Source organism: Ranitomeya imitator, chromosome 7, assembly GCF_032444005.1.
Source record: "Ranitomeya imitator isolate aRanImi1 chromosome 7, aRanImi1.pri, whole genome shotgun sequence".
Taxonomy (NCBI): domain Eukaryota; kingdom Metazoa; phylum Chordata; class Amphibia; order Anura; family Dendrobatidae; genus Ranitomeya; species Ranitomeya imitator.
Window position 1 is genome coordinate 10696391 of NC_091288.1, and position 20994 is coordinate 10717384.

The window sequence follows — 20994 nt, forward strand, 5'->3', positions numbered from 1 at the left end:
CAGATCCCCATAACAGTGCATCATCCACAGATCCCCATAACAGTGCATCATCCACAGATCCCCATAACAGTGCATTATCTGCAGATCCCCATAACAGTGCATTATCTGCAGATCCCCATAACAGTGCATTATCTGCAGATCCCCATAACAGTGCATTATCTGCAGATCCCCATAACAGTGCATCATCCACAGATCCCTCATAACAGTGCATCATCCACAGATCCCCATAACAGTGCATCATCCACAGATCCCCCATAACAGCGCGTCCTCCACAGATCACCATAACAGTGCATTATCTGCAGATCCCCCATAACAGTGCGTCCTCCACAGATCCCCATAACAGTGCATTATCTGCAGATCCCCATAACAGTGCATTATCTGCAGATCCCCATAACAGTGCATTATCTGCAGATCCCCCATAACAGTGCATCCTCCACAGATCCCCATAACAGCGCATCCTCCACAGATCCCCATAACAGCGCATTATCTGCAGATCCCCCATAACAGCGCGTCCTCCACAGATCCCCATAACAGCGCATCCTCCACAGATCCCCATAACAGCGCATTATCTGCAGATCCCCCATAACAGTGCATCCTCCACAGATCCCCATAACAGCGCATCCTCCACAGATCCCCATAACAGCGCATTATCTGCAGATCCCCCATAACAGCGCGTCCTCCACAGATCCCCATATCAGTGCATTATCTGCAGATCCCACTGCTCTGGATGGGACACTTTCTGGGGTCTCATTTTCTTGCTTCCCATCATCAGCGTTAGGCCAGTGATGAGCAGCAGCTGGGGTCTGTGCCTGCATGACGTCATGTGTAAGCGCTCAGGCCCCTCCCAGGGATGTGCCCGGTGGGCGGGGCTATGTCTGTAGAGGGGCTACACTCTGGTCTTTGTGCAGGGAGGAGCAGTCCTGGGATGGACACTGCTATATCCTGATCTACCTCACATATGGGGGTCTCCATCACCCAGGGGATAGCAGAAAAGACCCCCTTGGCTTGGTACCAGGTGAGCAGCACATGTATTCCTTCCTCACAGTCTCCTGTCCAGCAGCTTTGCTGCAGATCACTGCACTGACTATTGCTTCCATTAGGAGGATGAGGAATAGGAAGCTTTTGTAAGCAGCTAATTAAATGTCCGCCTCATTAATTGCTGAGGGATTTATAATTAAATTACTGGAGTGTGTATCTGTGGGAGGAAGAGGTTAATAGGCGCATATGTAAAGCGCTGCGGAATATGTTTGCGCTATATGAATAGATTATTATTATTATAATATAGTGCGCTGTGCCATTACAGGCTGAGGGGAGGAGGGAGCACAGTAAATATTTCTGTTCCACTGATACAATGTTTATAGAACAGCACAATGTGGATACAATGTATCAGTGCAGCCAGTGCCCCACAGATCACGTGATGGGGCTGGTAATGTGGATGATACAATGTATCACACTGGATTTAAATCTGAATAGTGTTTATTATAGCGATCTTTGCTTCATGTAGCTCTTACAGTGACCCCTTTATATATCTCATTACTCCCGAAATAATCACCAGAATTGCAGTGAATAGAATAGGGAGTCGTCTGTTTTCCGCTGAGGTCTTCGTTCTGCCTCCCAGTGAGGGAATTTCCTATCTATTATTATATATGGCCCTACAGTCGCGCTCCCCATCCCCCCCACCTTTAGGCCACATACACCAAATTTCCCCTATTAAGAGATCATGGCTCCAATATTTTATTCTGTATAGGAAAGCGTGTTTGATATTTGGTCAGTAGGAAGACTCTGCAAAAATTGTATGAAATAATTTGTGCATTGCCTTTAATTCCCAGCCAAATATTAAAGTGATAATGAGCCTTACAATGTAATTATCCCATCTGTAGACTGGTTTTCCATTGTTTCATCAGTGTAATCCCCAAGTATCATTCATAAAATGAACGCTGCACTTTAGATTGAGGATGATCACATGGCTCAGATTGGAGGCTGTAATTTCAGCTCTTCCCTACATGTGAATGTGGTGCAGCAGGTGCATGGATTTCTGCAAGTCCCAGTGTGATGAATGAGACAGACGCACCAATGTCTGCATCAGACCTGCCACTCATGACTTTAGCTCCATGAAGGAGTGTTCATTGTACTGCAAAAATGGTAAAAACCACAAAGCAGGTACCATAAAACTCATCGTATGGCCACCGGAACCGCTCCAGTCAGTTGTCCTACAGCTACATAGGATCCTGGATTGCTGGCCTGAGTGGCGATGCAAAGCAGGGGGACAATGCAGGGATGTTATGCATGTATGGACCCCAACCAACCGACTCAAATGTTTCCTAGCAGAATTTTCAATGTGACAGAAGAGGGCAACTCAAGGACTTTTATATTTACAGAGAATTCTTCTATTTTTGGAATTTTTATCGATCTCCATAGGATGCAGCCGCATGAAACTCATGAAAGTCCATAATTTGCAGCTAAATCCATATGTGTAACACATTTGCTTAGCTTTGATCATTTGCCTTGTAAATTCATGATGCACTTGATATGTTTCTCATTTGAAAATCTACATCATAAGTTACTTTTTTTTTTCTTCCAAAGGCCATTTGATTCCATTATATTGCATTTGCCTCAAAGCCAGCACTAAGGCTATGTGCACACGTTGCAGATTCGTGTGCGGATTTTGAAAAATCCGCAGGTAAAACGCCCTGCACCTGTGGTTTTTGTGCGGATTTCACCTGCGTTTTTACACCTGTGGATCCCTATTGAGGAGCAGGTGTAAAACGCTGCGGAACCTGCACAAAGATGCGGATTTTGTTTTCCATAGGTTTACATGGTGCTGCAAACCTCATGGAAAACTGCTGAGAATCAGCAGCCAAATCTGCAACATGTGCACATACCCTAAAGGTTTCCCCACACAGGAATGATACCGTGCAGAAAACTGGACATGGAAAACAACAACCAACCATGTAAAAAAAAAAAAAAAAATTTTGCTGAAAATGCTGCAGTTTTGGCCCATTGCAGAGTGCAAAATCTGCAGTGAAATTTCTCTGCATGAATTTATATACTGCAGATTAATTAATGTAAACAGAAACACATGGGCTACTTGCACAGTGAACAAGTCTGTATGATCATGTTCACACACCACCAAGAAACCTGAAGACACAAAAGAGAATAGTAAAACCAAAAACACTCAGTTTGAAAAAAATGTTGCAGTAATCCGCAAGTGCTAGTAAAAGATGTAAAAAACAGGGTATTTGGTTGATACGTTTTTTGCAAAAAATGTATACTAAGCTGCTCTACCAATCTTCACGGTATACCCTTATCAGAGCAGTCCTAACTAATGTATGCAATCCCTATCTGATGTATTTAAAAACCTGATCATCTGTATATAACCTGTGTGAACAGGGTTCAGAGAGGAAAAAATCCATGTGTGCATACAGGGTAGAACAGCTTTTGTGCAGATAGCCCAAGAGGAGTGGTGGAACTCCCCAGTCTTGTAGACACAAGAGAACAATTATGGAAACAGAAACACATGGGCTACTTGCACAGTGAACAAGTCTGTATGATCATGTTCACACACCACCAAGAAACCTGAAGACACAAAAGAGAATAGTAAAACCAAAAACACTCAGTTTGAAAAAAATGTTGCAGTAATCCGCAAGTGCTAGTAAAAGATGTAAAAAACAGGGTATTTGGTTGATACGTTTTTTGCAAAAAATGTATACTAAGCTGCTCTACCAATCTTCACGGTATACCCTTATCAGAGCAGTCCTAACTAATGTATGCAATCCCTATCTGATGTATTTAAAAACCTGATCATCTGTATATAACCTGTGTGAACAGGGTTCAGAGAGGAAAAAATCCATGTGTGCATACAGGGTAGAACAGCTTTTGTGCAGATAGCCCAAGAGGAGTGGTGGAACTCCCCAGTCTTGTAGACACAAGAGAACAATTATGGAAACAGAAACACATGGGCTACTTGCACAGTGAACAAGTCTGTATGATCATGTTCACACACCACCAAGAAACCTGAAGACACAAAAGAGAATAGTAAAACCAAAAACACTCAGTTTGAAAAAAATGTTGCAGTAATCCGCAAGTGCTAGTAAAAGATGTAAAAAACAGGGTATTTGGTTGATACGTTTTTTGCAAAAAATGTATACTAAGCTGCTCTACCAATCTTCACGGTATACCCTTATCAGAGCAGTCCTAACTAATGTATGCAATCCCTATCTGATGTATTTAAAAACCTGATCATCTGTATATAACCTGTGTGAACAGGGTTCAGAGAGGAAAAAATCCATGTGTGCATACAGGGTAGAACAGCTTTTGTGCAGATAGCCCAAGAGGAGTGGTGGAACTCCCCAGTCTTGTAGACACAAGAGAACAATTATGGAAACAGAAACACATGGGCTACTTGCACAGTGAACAAGTCTGTATGATCATGTTCACACACCACCAAGAAACCTGAAGACACAAAAGAGAATAGTAAAACCAAAAACACTCAGTTTGAAAAAAATGTTGCAGTAATCCGCAAGTGCTAGTAAAAGATGTAAAAAACAGGGTATTTGGTTGATACGTTTTTTGCAAAAAATGTATACTAAGCTGCTCTACCAATCTTCACGGTATACCCTTATCAGAGCAGTCCTAACTAATGTATGCAATCCCTATCTGATGTATTTAAAAACCTGATCATCTGTATATAACCTGTGTGAACAGGGTTCAGAGAGGAAAAAATCCATGTGTGCATACAGGGTAGAACAGCTTTTGTGCAGATAGCCCAAGAGGAGTGGTGGAACTCCCCAGTCTTGTAGACACAAGAGAACAATTATGGAAACAGAAACACATGGGCTACTTGCACAGTGAACAAGTCTGTATGATCATGTTCACACACCACCAAGAAACCTGAAGACACAAAAGAGAATAGTAAAACCAAAAACACTCAGTTTGAAAAAAATGTTGCAGTAATCCGCAAGTGCTAGTAAAAGATGTAAAAAACAGGGTATTTGGTTGATACGTTTTTTGCAAAAAATGTATACTAAGCTGCTCTACCAATCTTCACGGTATACCCTTATCAGAGCAGTCCTAACTAATGTATGCAATCCCTATCTGATGTATTTAAAAACCTGATCATCTGTATATAACCTGTGTGAACAGGGTTCAGAGAGGAAAAAATCCATGTGTGCATACAGGGTAGAACAGCTTTTGTGCAGATAGCCCAAGAGGAGTGGTGGAACTCCCCAGTCTTGTAGACACAAGAGAACAATTATGGAAACAGAAACACATGGGCTACTTGCACAGTGAACAAGTCTGTATGATCATGTTCACACACCACCAAGAAACCTGAAGACACAAAAGAGAATAGTAAAACCAAAAACACTCAGTTTGAAAAAAATGTTGCAGTAATCCGCAAGTGCTAGTAAAAGATGTAAAAAACAGGGTATTTGGTTGATACGTTTTTTGCAAAAAATGTATACTAAGCTGCTCTACCAATCTTCACGGTATACCCTTATCAGAGCAGTCCTAACTAATGTATGCAATCCCTATCTGATGTATTTAAAAACCTGATCATCTGTATATAACCTGTGTGAACAGGGTTCAGAGAGGAAAAAATCCATGTGTGCATACAGGGTAGAACAGCTTTTGTGCAGATAGCCCAAGAGGAGTGGTGGAACTCCCCAGTCTTGTAGACACAAGAGAACAATTATGGAAACAGAAACACATGGGCTACTTGCACAGTGAACAAGTCTGTATGATCATGTTCACACACCACCAAGAAACCTGAAGACACAAAAGAGAATAGTAAAACCAAAAACACTCAGTTTGAAAAAAATGTTGCAGTAATCCGCAAGTGCTAGTAAAAGATGTAAAAAACAGGGTATTTGGTTGATACGTTTTTTGCAAAAAATGTATACTAAGCTGCTCTACCAATCTTCACGGTATACCCTTATCAGAGCAGTCCTAACTAATGTATGCAATCCCTATCTGATGTATTTAAAAACCTGATCATCTGTATATAACCTGTGTGAACAGGGTTCAGAGAGGAAAAAATCCATGTGTGCATACAGGGTAGAACAGCTTTTGTGCAGATAGCCCAAGAGGAGTGGTGGAACTCCCCAGTCTTGTAGACACAAGAGAACAATTATGGAAACAGAAACACATGGGCTACTTGCACAGTGAACAAGTCTGTATGATCATGTTCACACACCACCAAGAAACCTGAAGACACAAAAGAGAATAGTAAAACCAAAAACACTCAGTTTGAAAAAAATGTTGCAGTAATCCGCAAGTGCTAGTAAAAGATGTAAAAAACAGGGTATTTGGTTGATACGTTTTTTGCAAAAAATGTATACTAAGCTGCTCTACCAATCTTCACGGTATACCCTTATCAGAGCAGTCCTAACTAATGTATGCAATCCCTATCTGATGTATTTAAAAACCTGATCATCTGTATATAACCTGTGTGAACAGGGTTCAGAGAGGAAAAAATCCATGTGTGCATACAGGGTAGAACAGCTTTTGTGCAGATAGCCCAAGAGGAGTGGTGGAACTCCCCAGTCTTGTAGACACAAGAGAACAATTATGGAAACAGAAACACATGGGCTACTTGCACAGTGAACAAGTCTGTATGATCATGTTCACACACCACCAAGAAACCTGAAGACACAAAAGAGAATAGTAAAACCAAAAACACTCAGTTTGAAAAAAATGTTGCAGTAATCCGCAAGTGCTAGTAAAAGATGTAAAAAACAGGGTATTTGGTTGATACGTTTTTTGCAAAAAATGTATACTAAGCTGCTCTACCAATCTTCACGGTATACCCTTATCAGAGCAGTCCTAACTAATGTATGCAATCCCTATCTGATGTATTTAAAAACCTGATCATCTGTATATAACCTGTGTGAACAGGGTTCAGAGAGGAAAAAATCCATGTGTGCATACAGGGTAGAACAGCTTTTGTGCAGATAGCCCAAGAGGAGTGGTGGAACTCCCCAGTCTTGTAGACACAAGAGAACAATTATGGAAACAGAAACACATGGGCTACTTGCACAGTGAACAAGTCTGTATGATCATGTTCACACACCACCAAGAAACCTGAAGACACAAAAGAGAATAGTAAAACCAAAAACACTCAGTTTGAAAAAAATGTTGCAGTAATCCGCAAGTGCTAGTAAAAGATGTAAAAAACAGGGTATTTGGTTGATACGTTTTTTGCAAAAAATGTATACTAAGCTGCTCTACCAATCTTCACGGTATACCCTTATCAGAGCAGTCCTAACTAATGTATGCAATCCCTATCTGATGTATTTAAAAACCTGATCATCTGTATATAACCTGTGTGAACAGGGTTCAGAGAGGAAAAAATCCATGTGTGCATACAGGGTAGAACAGCTTTTGTGCAGATAGCCCAAGAGGAGTGGTGGAACTCCCCAGTCTTGTAGACACAAGAGAACAATTATGGAAACAGAAACACATGGGCTACTTGCACAGTGAACAAGTCTGTATGATCATGTTCACACACCACCAAGAAACCTGAAGACACAAAAGAGAATAGTAAAACCAAAAACACTCAGTTTGAAAAAAATGTTGCAGTAATCCGCAAGTGCTAGTAAAAGATGTAAAAAACAGGGTATTTGGTTGATACGTTTTTTGCAAAAAATGTATACTAAGCTGCTCTACCAATCTTCACGGTATACCCTTATCAGAGCAGTCCTAACTAATGTATGCAATCCCTATCTGATGTATTTAAAAACCTGATCATCTGTATATAACCTGTGTGAACAGGGTTCAGAGAGGAAAAAATCCATGTGTGCATACAGGGTAGAACAGCTTTTGTGCAGATAGCCCAAGAGGAGTGGTGGAACTCCCCAGTCTTGTAGACACAAGAGAACAATTATGGAAACAGAAACACATGGGCTACTTGCACAGTGAACAAGTCTGTATGATCATGTTCACACACCACCAAGAAACCTGAAGACACAAAAGAGAATAGTAAAACCAAAAACACTCAGTTTGAAAAAAATGTTGCAGTAATCCGCAAGTGCTAGTAAAAGATGTAAAAAACAGGGTATTTGGTTGATACGTTTTTTGCAAAAAATGTATACTAAGCTGCTCTACCAATCTTCACGGTATACCCTTATCAGAGCAGTCCTAACTAATGTATGCAATCCCTATCTGATGTATTTAAAAACCTGATCATCTGTATATAACCTGTGTGAACAGGGTTCAGAGAGGAAAAAATCCATGTGTGCATACAGGGTAGAACAGCTTTTGTGCAGATAGCCCAAGAGGAGTGGTGGAACTCCCCAGTCTTGTAGACACAAGAGAACAATTATGGAAACAGAAACACATGGGCTACTTGCACAGTGAACAAGTCTGTATGATCATGTTCACACACCACCAAGAAACCTGAAGACACAAAAGAGAATAGTAAAACCAAAAACACTCAGTTTGAAAAAAATGTTGCAGTAATCCGCAAGTGCTAGTAAAAGATGTAAAAAACAGGGTATTTGGTTGATACGTTTTTTGCAAAAAATGTATACTAAGCTGCTCTACCAATCTTCACGGTATACCCTTATCAGAGCAGTCCTAACTAATGTATGCAATCCCTATCTGATGTATTTAAAAACCTGATCATCTGTATATAACCTGTGTGAACAGGGTTCAGAGAGGAAAAAATCCATGTGTGCATACAGGGTAGAACAGCTTTTGTGCAGATAGCCCAAGAGGAGTGGTGGAACTCCCCAGTCTTGTAGACACAAGAGAACAATTATGGAAACAGAAACACATGGGCTACTTGCACAGTGAACAAGTCTGTATGATCATGTTCACACACCACCAAGAAACCTGAAGACACAAAAGAGAATAGTAAAACCAAAAACACTCAGTTTGAAAAAAATGTTGCAGTAATCCGCAAGTGCTAGTAAAAGATGTAAAAAACAGGGTATTTGGTTGATACGTTTTTTGCAAAAAATGTATACTAAGCTGCTCTACCAATCTTCACGGTATACCCTTATCAGAGCAGTCCTAACTAATGTATGCAATCCCTATCTGATGTATTTAAAAACCTGATCATCTGTATATAACCTGTGTGAACAGGGTTCAGAGAGGAAAAAATCCATGTGTGCATACAGGGTAGAACAGCTTTTGTGCAGATAGCCCAAGAGGAGTGGTGGAACTCCCCAGTCTTGTAGACACAAGAGAACAATTATGGAAACAGAAACACATGGGCTACTTGCACAGTGAACAAGTCTGTATGATCATGTTCACACACCACCAAGAAACCTGAAGACACAAAAGAGAATAGTAAAACCAAAAACACTCAGTTTGAAAAAAATGTTGCAGTAATCCGCAAGTGCTAGTAAAAGATGTAAAAAACAGGGTATTTGGTTGATACGTTTTTTGCAAAAAATGTATACTAAGCTGCTCTACCAATCTTCACGGTATACCCTTATCAGAGCAGTCCTAACTAATGTATGCAATCCCTATCTGATGTATTTAAAAACCTGATCATCTGTATATAACCTGTGTGAACAGGGTTCAGAGAGGAAAAAATCCATGTGTGCATACAGGGTAGAACAGCTTTTGTGCAGATAGCCCAAGAGGAGTGGTGGAACTCCCCAGTCTTGTAGACACAAGAGAACAATTATGGAAACAGAAACACATGGGCTACTTGCACAGTGAACAAGTCTGTATGATCATGTTCACACACCACCAAGAAACCTGAAGACACAAAAGAGAATAGTAAAACCAAAAACACTCAGTTTGAAAAAAATGTTGCAGTAATCCGCAAGTGCTAGTAAAAGATGTAAAAAACAGGGTATTTGGTTGATACGTTTTTTGCAAAAAATGTATACTAAGCTGCTCTACCAATCTTCACGGTATACCCTTATCAGAGCAGTCCTAACTAATGTATGCAATCCCTATCTGATGTATTTAAAAACCTGATCATCTGTATATAACCTGTGTGAACAGGGTTCAGAGAGGAAAAAATCCATGTGTGCATACAGGGTAGAACAGCTTTTGTGCAGATAGCCCAAGAGGAGTGGTGGAACTCCCCAGTCTTGTAGACACAAGAGAACAATTATGGAAACAGAAACACATGGGCTACTTGCACAGTGAACAAGTCTGTATGATCATGTTCACACACCACCAAGAAACCTGAAGACACAAAAGAGAATAGTAAAACCAAAAACACTCAGTTTGAAAAAAATGTTGCAGTAATCCGCAAGTGCTAGTAAAAGATGTAAAAAACAGGGTATTTGGTTGATACGTTTTTTGCAAAAAATGTATACTAAGCTGCTCTACCAATCTTCACGGTATACCCTTATCAGAGCAGTCCTAACTAATGTATGCAATCCCTATCTGATGTATTTAAAAACCTGATCATCTGTATATAACCTGTGTGAACAGGGTTCAGAGAGGAAAAAATCCATGTGTGCATACAGGGTAGAACAGCTTTTGTGCAGATAGCCCAAGAGGAGTGGTGGAACTCCCCAGTCTTGTAGACACAAGAGAACAATTATGGAAACAGAAACACATGGGCTACTTGCACAGTGAACAAGTCTGTATGATCATGTTCACACACCACCAAGAAACCTGAAGACACAAAAGAGAATAGTAAAACCAAAAACACTCAGTTTGAAAAAAATGTTGCAGTAATCCGCAAGTGCTAGTAAAAGATGTAAAAAACAGGGTATTTGGTTGATACGTTTTTTGCAAAAAATGTATACTAAGCTGCTCTACCAATCTTCACGGTATACCCTTATCAGAGCAGTCCTAACTAATGTATGCAATCCCTATCTGATGTATTTAAAAACCTGATCATCTGTATATAACCTGTGTGAACAGGGTTCAGAGAGGAAAAAATCCATGTGTGCATACAGGGTAGAACAGCTTTTGTGCAGATAGCCCAAGAGGAGTGGTGGAACTCCCCAGTCTTGTAGACACAAGAGAACAATTATGGAAACAGAAACACATGGGCTACTTGCACAGTGAACAAGTCTGTATGATCATGTTCACACACCACCAAGAAACCTGAAGACACAAAAGAGAATAGTAAAACCAAAAACACTCAGTTTGAAAAAAATGTTGCAGTAATCCGCAAGTGCTAGTAAAAGATGTAAAAAACAGGGTATTTGGTTGATACGTTTTTTGCAAAAAATGTATACTAAGCTGCTCTACCAATCTTCACGGTATACCCTTATCAGAGCAGTCCTAACTAATGTATGCAATCCCTATCTGATGTATTTAAAAACCTGATCATCTGTATATAACCTGTGTGAACAGGGTTCAGAGAGGAAAAAATCCATGTGTGCATACAGGGTAGAACAGCTTTTGTGCAGATAGCCCAAGAGGAGTGGTGGAACTCCCCAGTCTTGTAGACACAAGAGAACAATTATGGAAACAGAAACACATGGGCTACTTGCACAGTGAACAAGTCTGTATGATCATGTTCACACACCACCAAGAAACCTGAAGACACAAAAGAGAATAGTAAAACCAAAAACACTCAGTTTGAAAAAAATGTTGCAGTAATCCGCAAGTGCTAGTAAAAGATGTAAAAAACAGGGTATTTGGTTGATACGTTTTTTGCAAAAAATGTATACTAAGCTGCTCTACCAATCTTCACGGTATACCCTTATCAGAGCAGTCCTAACTAATGTATGCAATCCCTATCTGATGTATTTAAAAACCTGATCATCTGTATATAACCTGTGTGAACAGGGTTCAGAGAGGAAAAAATCCATGTGTGCATACAGGGTAGAACAGCTTTTGTGCAGATAGCCCAAGAGGAGTGGTGGAACTCCCCAGTCTTGTAGACACAAGAGAACAATTATGGAAACAGAAACACATGGGCTACTTGCACAGTGAACAAAACACTCAGTTTGAAAAAAATGTTGCAGTAATCCGCAAGGTTTCTTGGTGGTGTGTGAACATGATCATACAGACTTGTTCACTGTGCAAGTAGCCCATGTGTTTCTGTTTCCATAATTGTTCTCTTGTGTCTACAAGACTGGGGAGTTCCACCACTCCTCTTGGGCTATCTGCACAAAAGCTGTTCTACCCTGTATGCACACATGGATTTTTTCCTCTCTGAACCCTGTTCACACAGGTTATATACAGATGATCAGGTTTTTAAATACATCAGATAGGGATTGCATACATTAGTTAGGACTGCTCTGATAAGGGTATACCGTGAAGATTGGTAGAGCAGCTTAGTATACATTTTTTGCAAAAAACGTATCAACCAAATACCCTGTTTTTTACATCTTTTACTAGCACTTGCGGATTACTGCAACATTTTTTTCAAACTGAGTGTTTTTGGTTTTACTATTCTCTTTTGTGTCTTCAGGTTTCTTGGTGGTGTGTGAACATGATCATACAGACTTGTTCACTGTGCAAGTAGCCCATGTGTTTCTGTTTCCATAATTGTTCTCTTGTGTCTACAAGACTGGGGAGTTCCACCACTCCTCTTGGGCTATCTGCACAAAAGCTGTTCTACCCTGTATGCACACATGGATTTTTTCCTCTCTGAACCCTGTTCACACAGGTTATATACAGATGATCAGGTTTTTAAATACATCAGATAGGGATTGCATACATTAGTTAGGACTGCTCTGATAAGGGTATACCGTGAAGATTGGTAGAGCAGCTTAGTATACATTTTTTGCAAAAAACGTATCAACCAAATACCCTGTTTTTTACATCTTTTACTAGCACTTGCGGATTACTGCAACATTTTTTTCAAACTGAGTGTTTTTGGTTTTACTATTCTCTTTTGTGTCTTCAGGTTTCTTGGTGGTGTGTGAACATGATCATACAGACTTGTTCACTGTGCAAGTAGCCCATGTGTTTCTGTTTCCATAATTGTTCTCTTGTGTCTACAAGACTGGGGAGTTCCACCACTCCTCTTGGGCTATCTGCACAAAAGCTGTTCTACCCTGTATGCACACATGGATTTTTTCCTCTCTGAACCCTGTTCACACAGGTTATATACAGATGATCAGGTTTTTAAATACATCAGATAGGGATTGCATACATTAGTTAGGACTGCTCTGATAAGGGTATACCGTGAAGATTGGTAGAGCAGCTTAGTATACATTTTTTGCAAAAAACGTATCAACCAAATACCCTGTTTTTTACATCTTTTACTAGCACTTGCGGATTACTGCAACATTTTTTTCAAACTGAGTGTTTTTGGTTTTACTATTCTCTTTTGTGTCTTCAGGTTTCTTGGTGGTGTGTGAACATGATCATACAGACTTGTTCACTGTGCAAGTAGCCCATGTGTTTCTGTTTCCATAATTGTTCTCTTGTGTCTACAAGACTGGGGAGTTCCACCACTCCTCTTGGGCTATCTGCACAAAAGCTGTTCTACCCTGTATGCACACATGGATTTTTTCCTCTCTGAACCCTGTTCACACAGGTTATATACAGATGATCAGGTTTTTAAATACATCAGATAGGGATTGCATACATTAGTTAGGACTGCTCTGATAAGGGTATACCGTGAAGATTGGTAGAGCAGCTTAGTATACATTTTTTGCAAAAAACGTATCAACCAAATACCCTGTTTTTTACATCTTTTACTAGCACTTGCGGATTACTGCAACATTTTTTTCAAACTGAGTGTTTTTGGTTTTACTATTCTCTTTTGTGTCTTCAGGTTTCTTGGTGGTGTGTGAACATGATCATACAGACTTGTTCACTGTGCAAGTAGCCCATGTGTTTCTGTTTCCATAATTGTTCTCTTGTGTCTACAAGACTGGGGAGTTCCACCACTCCTCTTGGGCTATCTGCACAAAAGCTGTTCTACCCTGTATGCACACATGGATTTTTTCCTCTCTGAACCCTGTTCACACAGGTTATATACAGATGATCAGGTTTTTAAATACATCAGATAGGGATTGCATACATTAGTTAGGACTGCTCTGATAAGGGTATACCGTGAAGATTGGTAGAGCAGCTTAGTATACATTTTTTGCAAAAAACGTATCAACCAAATACCCTGTTTTTTACATCTTTTACTAGCACTTGCGGATTACTGCAACATTTTTTTCAAACTGAGTGTTTTTGGTTTTACTATTCTCTTTTGTGTCTTCAGGTTTCTTGGTGGTGTGTGAACATGATCATACAGACTTGTTCACTGTGCAAGTAGCCCATGTGTTTCTGTTTCCATAATTGTTCTCTTGTGTCTACAAGACTGGGGAGTTCCACCACTCCTCTTGGGCTATCTGCACAAAAGCTGTTCTACCCTGTATGCACACATGGATTTTTTCCTCTCTGAACCCTGTTCACACAGGTTATATACAGATGATCAGGTTTTTAAATACATCAGATAGGGATTGCATACATTAGTTAGGACTGCTCTGATAAGGGTATACCGTGAAGATTGGTAGAGCAGCTTAGTATACATTTTTTGCAAAAAACGTATCAACCAAATACCCTGTTTTTTACATCTTTTACTAGCACTTGCGGATTACTGCAACATTTTTTTCAAACTGAGTGTTTTTGGTTTTACTATTCTCTTTTGTGTCTTCAGGTTTCTTGGTGGTGTGTGAACATGATCATACAGACTTGTTCACTGTGCAAGTAGCCCATGTGTTTCTGTTTCCATAATTGTTCTCTTGTGTCTACAAGACTGGGGAGTTCCACCACTCCTCTTGGGCTATCTGCACAAAAGCTGTTCTACCCTGTATGCACACATGGATTTTTTCCTCTCTGAACCCTGTTCACACAGGTTATATACAGATGATCAGGTTTTTAAATACATCAGATAGGGATTGCATACATTAGTTAGGACTGCTCTGATAAGGGTATACCGTGAAGATTGGTAGAGCAGCTTAGTATACATTTTTTGCAAAAAACGTATCAACCAAATACCCTGTTTTTTACATCTTTTACTAGCACTTGCGGATTACTGCAACATTTTTTTCAAACTGAGTGTTTTTGGTTTTACTATTCTCTTTTGTGTCTTCAGGTTTCTTGGTGGTGTGTGAACATGATCATACAGACTTGTTCACTGTGCAAGTAGCCCATGTGTTTCTGTTTCCATAATTGTTCTCTTGTGTCTACAAGACTGGGGAGTTCCACCACTCCTCTTGGGCTATCTGCACAAAAGCTGTTCTACCCTGTATGCACACATGGATTTTTTCCTCTCTGAACCCTGTTCACACAGGTTATATACAGATGATCAGGTTTTTAAATACATCAGATAGGGATTGCATACATTAGTTAGGACTGCTCTGATAAGGGTATACCGTGAAGATTGGTAGAGCAGCTTAGTATACATTTTTTGCAAAAAACGTATCAACCAAATACCCTGTTTTTTACATCTTTTACTAGCACTTGCGGATTACTGCAACATTTTTTTCAAACTGAGTGTTTTTGGTTTTACTATTCTCTTTTGTGTCTTCAGGTTTCTTGGTGGTGTGTGAACATGATCATACAGACTTGTTCACTGTGCAAGTAGCCCATGTGTTTCTGTTTCCATAATTGTTCTCTTGTGTCTACAAGACTGGGGAGTTCCACCACTCCTCTTGGGCTATCTGCACAAAAGCTGTTCTACCCTGTATGCACACATGGATTTTTTCCTCTCTGAACCCTGTTCACACAGGTTATATACAGATGATCAGGTTTTTAAATACATCAGATAGGGATTGCATACATTAGTTAGGACTGCTCTGATAAGGGTATACCGTGAAGATTGGTAGAGCAGCTTAGTATACATTTTTTGCAAAAAACGTATCAACCAAATACCCTGTTTTTTACATCTTTTACTAGCACTTGCGGATTACTGCAACATTTTTTTCAAACTGAGTGTTTTTGGTTTTACTATTCTCTTTTGTGTCTTCAGGTTTCTTGGTGGTGTGTGAACATGATCATACAGACTTGTTCACTGTGCAAGTAGCCCATGTGTTTCTGTTTCCATAATTGTTCTCTTGTGTCTACAAGACTGGGGAGTTCCACCACTCCTCTTGGGCTATCTGCACAAAAGCTGTTCTACCCTGTATGCACACATGGATTTTTTCCTCTCTGAACCCTGTTCACACAGGTTATATACAGATGATCAGGTTTTTAAATACATCAGATAGGGATTGCATACATTAGTTAGGACTGCTCTGATAAGGGTATACCGTGAAGATTGGTAGAGCAGCTTAGTATACATTTTTTGCAAAAAACGTATCAACCAAATACCCTGTTTTTTACATCTTTTACTAGCACTTGCGGATTACTGCAACATTTTTTTCAAACTGAGTGTTTTTGGTTTTACTATTCTCTTTTGTGTCTTCAGGTTTCTTGGTGGTGTGTGAACATGATCATACAGACTTGTTCACTGTGCAAGTAGCCCATGTGTTTCTGTTTCCATAATTGTTCTCTTGTGTCTACAAGACTGGGGAGTTCCACCACTCCTCTTGGGCTATCTGCACAAAAGCTGTTCTACCCTGTATGCACACATGGATTTTTTCCTCTCTGAACCCTGTTCACACAGGTTATATACAGATGATCAGGTTTTTAAATACATCAGATAGGGATTGCATACATTAGTTAGGACTGCTCTGATAAGGGTATACCGTGAAGATTGGTAGAGCAGCTTAGTATACATTTTTTGCAAAAAACGTATCAACCAAATACCCTGTTTTTTACATCTTTTACTAGCACTTGCGGATTACTGCAACATTTTTTTCAAACTGAGTGTTTTTGGTTTTACTATTCTCTTTTGTGTCTTCAGGTTTCTTGGTGGTGTGTGAACATGATCATACAGACTTGTTCACTGTGCAAGTAGCCCATGTGTTTCTGTTTCCATAATTGTTCTCTTGTGTCTACAAGACTGGGGAGTTCCACCACTCCTCTTGGGCTATCTGCACAAAAGCTGTTCTACCCTGTATGCACACATGGATTTTTTCCTCTCTGAACCCTGTTCACACAGGTTATATACAGATGATCAGGTTTTTAAATACATCAGATAGGGATTGCATACATTAGTTAGGACTGCTCTGATAAGGGTATACCGTGAAGATTGGTAGAGCAGCTTAGTATACATTTTTTGCAAAAAACGTATCAACCAAATACCCTGTTTTTTACATCTTTTACTAGCACTTGCGGATTACTGCAACATTTTTTTCAAACTGAGTGTTTTTGGTTTTACTATTCTCTTTTGTGTCTTCAGATTAATTAATGTGCAGATTTTTCCCACAGTGTGCATGAGACTTCATATAACCTTATCAACCTTGCTGCCACTGTAATAATATGCAGGACTTTTTCCTCCAGGAATATCCTGATGCAAAGGCCACAGAATATCTGTCCCATGTGAACATGGCCCTAAAAATCAGCATGTGTGAATTTGACCAGATAAAGGGATGACTCATTGTCCGGGCGCTGCAGATATTTCTTTATGTTCTCTGAATATCCTGTGTTACAGCTCATTGTATAGGAAGGAAGGATCAGTCATTGATTTTTCCTCGGTGAAATCTTTCTACTTTGCCTCATTGTGCAGCTCACACTTTCCTGTTTATGCAAGTAATTTTCAAACCAAAAAGGCAGCAGTTGCTTGGGGCTCATATGGAGCCATTACTAGTGCTAGGCGTTTGTTTCCAACTTCCAGTCTGAAATCTGCTTTTCTGGGCATCAAGTGTCTTGCTACAGCTGCAGATCTCTTAAATTGCAAATTTGAGGACGTACAGGCTTTGGAGGGATAAATTGACTACTATCAAATTGGGGAGAACCCCAAATAAACACTCAATAAAGAAAGCCTAAGGCTATGTGCACACGTAGGAAAAGAGGTGCAGAATTTTCTGCACAAAATCAGCATCTCCAGGCAGAATCCGCAGCCGCGGATTTGCCGCGGTTTTTATGCGGAATTGATGTGGATTTTGTGCGGATTTTGTGCGGTTTTTGCCACTGCGGATTTTTAACATGGAAGGGTGCAGAAGCGCTGCAGATCCGCACAAAAGAAGTGACATGCACTTCTTTGAAATCCGCAGCAATTCCACACCGATTTTTCCGCACCATCTGCATAGCTTTTTTTTTTTTTTTATCCCATTGAATAATATACTGTACATCACAGTGCGGATCTGCAGCGTTTCTGTGCGGAAAAATCCGCTGCGGATCCACAGCAAATCCGCATTGTGTGCACATAGCCTTAGAATTAACTTTTAATTAAATTTGATTAAATCATTAAAAATGAGTTAGGTACATAAAATATATATGTCCCTAATCTACCTATATATCCTTATATTATTATATTGCTCACTGTTAGCTTTTAGAGCAAATTCAGTAGCACCCTGGGGTGCCAGCCCCTACTTGGCAGAATAGGACATAATTGTCAGAGGGTCACTTCCGTCTTTCTGTCTGTAACGGAAATCCCGCGTCGCTGATTGGTCTCGCCAGCTGCCTGTCCTGGCTGCCGTGACCAATCAGCGACGGCCATAGCCCGGCCGAGAATTAGTCCCTCCTACCCCCGTCCAGTCAGTGCCCGGCGCCAGCTCCATACTCCCCTCCAGTCACCGCTCACACAGGGTTAATGGCAGCGTTAACGGACCGCGTTATGCTGCGGGTAACGCACTCCGTTAACGCTGCTATTAACCCTATGTGTCCCCAACTTTTTACTATTGATGCTGCCTATGCAGCATTAATAGTAAAAAGATCTAATGTTAAAAATAATAATAAAAAAAAACCCTGCTATTCTCACCCTCCGTCGTCCAACACTTCCGTTCCCAGAGATGCATTGCGAAATTACCCAAAAGACTATTTTTTTATTTTAATTATTTTCTTTAACAGGGATATGGTGCCCACACTGCTATATTCTACGTGGGCTGTGTTATATACTGCCTGGCTGCTATTTACTACGTGGCCAGAGTTGGATACTATGTGGGCTGTGCTATATATTACGTGGGTTGTGTTATATACTGCATGGCTGCTATATACTACGTGGGCTGTGTAATATACTACATGGGCTGTGGTATATACTGCATGGCTGCTATATACTACGTGGGTTGTGTTATATACTACGTGGGCTGTGTTATATACTGCGTGGCTGCTATATACTGCATGGCTGCTATACTACGTGGGCTGTGTTATTTACTGCGTGGCCTGTATTAACGCATCGGGTATTCTACAATATGTATGTATGTATATAGCAGCCACATAGTATATAGCAGCCACACAGTATTTGTCTGCTATATACTACATGGCTCCTATATACTACGTGGCAGGTGTTATATACTATGTGTCTGCTACATACATACATACAATCGAGCCACCATCTAGTAGGACATGAAGTTTAGCACACTAGTTCCCCCCAATATGTTTCACCGCAGCGTCATCAGGGGATCATTTCTAGCCTATGTCCCATCCCCTGATGACGCCGTGGCTGCGGTGAAACGTTGGGAGAACTATATGAGAGAATCGCAGCACAGCTGAGGACACGATGGAGAGTAAGATTTCTCCATTGTGTGAGCCGGTGGACATTGGAGTGCAGTACGGGGTTTTCGACGCACACAGTGACTTGAATGGTTGGGTGTGATCCGATTTGCGCAGCTGAATTGTCAGGAGAAGAAAAAAATCACTAATCGGCACTGCCCCATAGTATAACATGGTCCGAGTGCTATCCCATAAAACATCAGCAATCTCCGGTGGGCATGCTCCTGTGAGCGAACACTTACCATGAAAGATTTTCTAGTTCACTTTAGAATAAAAAATAACCTGGCGTCTCCTATTCTCTACAATGTTAAATGCCGTCCATGCGCTGTCCGTTGTTGTGTGCTGTCCACGAGTAATATTGTAAGTCTATGTTCACACAACTGTACTTCTCTGTCTGAGCGCTGTCTGTGGAAAATACTGACTGTGCTTGGGAAAATGTTCTTCAGTAGGGCCGTTCAGGTGAACGTTTGTTGTGTGTCTGATTGAGGCCTTAAACTGCAAAACTTCGATCCTTTTTCTTAATTTTTTTCCCATCAGTGAATGACCACGGATCATAAACTGAAACAGTGACCAAACGCTGATGAACCTCTGATTCCAAACATTGGTGAACAAATGTTCATGTCTTTTCACACGAGAAAAAATTTTTTGTGTTATGCAAAAGAAAAGAAATGGCCATGTGAATAATGCAGACATTATGGGTACGGCTATGTGCACACGTTGCGGATTTGCCTCAGGAATTTTTTGCGTGGATTCTGCATCTCTTGGCAGAAAACGCAGATGTGAATTTGACGCGTTTTTTGTGCGGATTTACTCCAGATTTTGTGCGGATTTACTGCATTTTTTTTACCCCTGCGGATTTCTATAATGGAATGGGTACAAAAACGCTGCAGATCCGCACAAAAGAATTGACATGCTACTTCTTTTAGTCCGCAGCGTTTCTGTGTGGAATTTTCCGCACCATTAGCACAGCATTTTTTTTTCCCTATTGATTTACATTGTACTGTAAATCACTTGCAGATCTGCAGCGTTTCTGCACGGCAAAAAACTCTGCGGATCCGCAGAGAATCCGCAACGTGTGCACATACCCTTAATGTTCTGTCCAAGATTCACAGGCTTGTACATGTAGCCTCACACTCATGAAGGAAGTTCTACAATTCTGGGATGTCTTTTCTGTGGGACCTAACAGGACTTCACCCTCGTTGCACTATGTGCACATGTTGTGGATTTCCTGCGGATCCGCAGCGTCTTTTTTCCGTGCAGAAACGCTGCAGAACCGCAAGTGAATTACAGTACAATGTAAATCAATGGGGAAAATAAAAATGCTGTGCTAATGGTGCGGCGGAAAATTCCGTGCGGAATCCGCAGTGGATTTAAAAAAGGACCATGTCAATCCTTTGTGCTTTTCTGCACCCTTCCATTATAGGAAAACGCTGGGGTAAAAACGTACGAAACCAGCACCGAATCCACAGTAAAAACGCACAAAATCCGCATAAAAAATGCACAGATTCTGACCTGCGTTTTCTGCCAAGAGATGCAGAATCCGCACAACAAATTCCACAGGCAAATCCGCAACGTGTGCACATA

The 20994-nt window shown here is 40.6% G+C and overlaps 1 protein-coding gene across 1 annotated transcript in view; it reads left to right on the forward strand.

The window, feature by feature from the left end:
• Positions 1 to 858: 858 nt before the first annotated feature.
• The window catches only part of TMEM169 (transmembrane protein 169), a 28237-nt gene continuing 8101 nt past the window's right edge, over positions 859 to 20994 (forward strand). Inside the window, exon 1 of the mRNA XM_069732680.1 lies at positions 859 to 1015. The gene's annotated coding sequence lies outside the window, so the exon portion shown is untranslated. The remainder of the gene's footprint in view (positions 1016 to 20994) is intronic.